Source organism: Lactuca serriola, chromosome 2 (assembly GCF_051521515.1).
Source record: "Lactuca serriola cultivar US96UC23 chromosome 2, Lser_US96UC23_V15, whole genome shotgun sequence".
NCBI classification, from domain to species: domain Eukaryota; kingdom Viridiplantae; phylum Streptophyta; class Magnoliopsida; order Asterales; family Asteraceae; genus Lactuca; species Lactuca serriola.
The window spans coordinates 36,207,376-36,211,511 of record NC_136409.1 but is presented as its reverse complement, the minus strand read 5'-3'; positions in this window follow the sequence as shown (position 1 = coordinate 36,211,511).

Sequence of the window (4,136 nt, the reverse complement as noted above, 5' to 3'; positions counted from 1 at the left end):
TAGAATAAGTTTATAATGTTACCTTGATTGTTATGTAGCAATAACAATCCCAATTCCTCCTTGAATTGACTTTGGAAGGCTTAGAGTCACAAGTGTCACTCCTCTAATGGTTCACAAACACCATAAGCAAGAGGATGAAGAGGAGAGAAGATGGAGGCTGCCCAAAACGTGTTCTAACCCTAGAAAAGAGGTTCCCCATGTTTTTGAGTCATAAGGGTCTTATATATAGTAAGGCTATTAGGGTTATCTAACAAGGAAACCCTAATTTGGTTGCTTAAGCCCTAAGCAACCCATGGAGCCCTTTCTTAAAGCCTTGGACGACTCATATGGGCTTCCCCCATAGAATTCGTCCACCTTATAATAAAAGGCAATCCATGGCCCAAATTGCAATTATCTTATAATTACAATTCCAGTCCCTTAAGTTTAATTAATCTCTTTTAGTCACAAAACTAATTACTAATTAATTCTTGACTAATATTAATTAAACAATATGATTTCTCCTTTAATATATTATTCCCATAATATATTAATAAATCATATTTAATCCTTTCTCTCCATAATTCATCCTATCAAGTTGCTTTGGTGAAGGCAACCCAAAAGGACCATGCACCATCGGGTCAAGTACATACCAAAATAGTTATGGACTTAGACACTAATCCAACACATCCATGGTAAGAACCATTTGTATGCAAGGTTTGCACCGTAGGTACAAACGAAAGAGTTTGAGGACCGTTGGTGTAATTTTGTCATATATATTGTAACAACCAGTTCCTGGTATGTATTTAAATTCAAGTAATTTTGTATTTTTTCTCTGGGACTCGGCGAGTTGGAGGCCCAACTCGTCGAGTAGACTCGACTTTCTGCGGGGGTTTTAGTGACCTACTCGACGAGTCAGGGGACCGAATCGACGACTAGAAACTGTCTGGATGAAACCCTAATATTTAATGTTTGCACCCTATTTAAACGACTTATCTCGCCCCAAACCAGCCTCCATCGTCCCTCTCATTGCCAGAAGACCCTAACTCGAAACCTTAGTCATTTATTGAGTGTTCTTGAGCATTGTGGTACCTTTTTGTGTGTTTGTGTTTGAAGTTGGAAAGGAGGTAGGAAGCTTGTGAGATCAAGAGGAAGCAAGAAGATCCAGAGGTTTGGGCACATTTCCAACTCATTGGAGGTATAAAGCTTGAACCTTGACCATCTATCCCTTAGATCTTGTTTTAGGGATATTTCCTACCCTTTTTATGAGTTTAGAGAAGCTAAAATCGCATTTTGTGGGTGTGCTTCGAGTTGCACTTCAGATCTGGAACTATTAGGGGTCCTTATGGCATAAAAGGTGCCAACTTTGTTGCCATAAGCACCCCATGCATCTTTTAGACCTCTTTTTATGGCTTTTTGAACCAAAGGCCCCATGCATGGACATCAAGTTTGTAGCTTTACGTATAAAATGGACCCTAGGAGAACAGATCTATGGTTTTGATGCATTAAGACCCATTATAATCGACTGAATAGTTTTGGACAACGAGGGACTCGGCGAGTTGCTTGGGCGATTCGGCGAGTCGCTTGGGTGACTCGGCGAGTCGGGTCGCATTTTCCACCAAATATCTTCTGGTAATGGTCTTTGGTTGAGTGGAAGGAACACTCAGCCTGTTGGGGGTTTGTCATGGACTTGAATATCAAAGGAATCGACAAGTGGATGAACAGACTCGGCAAGTTCAAGGCAATGTCCTAACCACATGAAGACGGACTCGACAAGTTCAAGGAGAACTCGGCGAGTCTTAGACTGAACACCTTCATATGGATGAAGATGAACTCGACGAGTTCAAGGACGAACTCAGCGAGTCGATTGAAGATAGTCTGCTGTGTTGTTGAAGGCAAACTCGTCGAGCTCTTGCTACACTTAGCAAGTAAGGACGGAACTATGGTAGTGTGTGGACATGAGGACTCGACGAGTTGGTGGACCAACTCGGCGAGTCGAGTCAACCAGATGTTGAATTTGACCAAAGTTGACTTTGAGCAAGGTTTTGACCTTGACTTTGACTTGGACTTGAGTGACCCTTGTAAGGGTTATGGGTATGAATGGATAACTTAGAAAAGTTGTCGTGTAGGGATTGAGGGGTCTAGGAGAGTCGATTTTCACACCGAGGACTGCGCAGATACTACCGGACAATCAAGGTGAGTTACCTTCCAGTGGAAGTGGGTCTAAGGCAGTAAGGCCTCCCCACTAGTAGTTGATTATAGTCGAGATGATTGTCTTTGTGATAATTGTCTGGTTACTACTACTTGATATGTTATATGTTAGCATGATATGTTATATGTGATAGTGGTAGTAGTAGGGGACTAGTCCTCAAGTTCGGTTGTTAGGACCGAAGGGTAGGTTGGGCATCCCAGAGATGCCTGACAGTAGTATTATGTTATGATATATGTGGTAGTAGTTGTAGGGGTGAAACAGTCCCTGGAGTTCGGTTGTTAGGACCGAATGGTAGGTCAGCACCCCAGAATGGCTTGACGCGGGTACGTCAGCACCCCAGAATGGCTAACATGGGTAGGTCGGCACCCCAGAATGGCTGGACCGGGTAGGTCGGGCACCCCATAATTGCCCGACAACATGTATGCTATATGATTGTATGGTATGTGGTATAATGGGGGAAACTCACTAAGTGTTGCGATTACAGTTTTTAGTTTTATTTCAGGTGCCTCTTCAGCGAAGGGGAAGGAGCCGGCGCGGTAGTTGCACAACACACGCACACCAGTTTTCTGCAGTTTGCGATTCATGGGATTGTACTATGATTTTATTACTACTTGATGATATGATTTCGGAAACATGATCATTATGGTTTATGGATAGTTATATTAACAACTACGTTTGGAGAACTGATTTTATATGTTATTTAATTAAAAATGAAATTTTTGGCTTAAAATTTGGGATGTTACAAGTCTGTATCATAGCCTTGGTTTGAGGGATTTGGACACACCTTCGGGGGCGTCTGGACTCAAATCGAGGGTTTGAAAGATTTTTCAAAAGAAAAATGTTTTTCCGAAAGATAAAGAGAGAATATTTGAGAAAGAACGAGGTGTGTTATGTGCGCGACCGGCCGAGCTCAAGTAAGTTTTCTCCATGATACCCATACATGTTATGTTATGATATGATATGATTATGAGAACTTCATGCTAGATTAGGGCTAAGGATCTAGGTGTCGGATTAATGTCTAAGTCCATAACTATAATTGTTAAGACTTGACCCGACCCGGCATAGTCCATTTGGGTTGCATGGCATCATGCATTTGGATAGAGTAAAATGAGAGAAATAACACTTAAGGATTATTAATATATTATAATTTCTAATATATTAATAAGATTATTTAGTTAGTATTGATCAATAATTAATCTAGAATTAATTAAGTGATCAAAAGAAGACTAATTAAATATATGGGTTGATTGTGTAACTCATCCATACTTGTATAGTGGGCTAATGCTCCATGGATTATCAAGTTGGGCTAAAACCCATAGGATGCTCCATGGATGCTCCATGGTGTATTTGAACCCATGCATCCAAGGAAATGGAAGGCCATGACCATTAGGTTTTACCCTAATTGTGACACTATATAAAGATCATATCATTGGGAAAATCGATACTTATGATGGTGTGTGAAAGGGCTAGCAGATTTTCATGAAGTGTGGAATTCTCTCAAGTCTTTCCAAGTGCATATGATGTTGTGTGAACATTTTGAGGTGTCACACTTGGGGCACTAGGCACTCAAGCTTCATGAAGAAAAGCTACATCAAACAAAGGTATGCATTCTATCCATTTGATTACCCAAGTATAAATGATTGTATGCTAGATAGGGTAATACCTTGGAAAGTTCATATTTGCATGTATAATAGAGAAAACATAGATCCAAGGTATTTAGGGTTGAATGTACACTTAGGAGTGTTAGAATGCTTAAAACCCAACAGTGGTATCAGAGCCTAGGCTTAAAAATCGAAGTTTTTTGCTGTCTAGGCAACAGACTCGGCGAGTCCATCAAGAGACTCGACGAGTCCATGTCTAAAAAGTGATCAAAACGATCCAACTCACCGAGTTGGTTCATGCACTCAACGAGTTGGACCCCCAGACAGCATAAATTCGACTGTTTTGG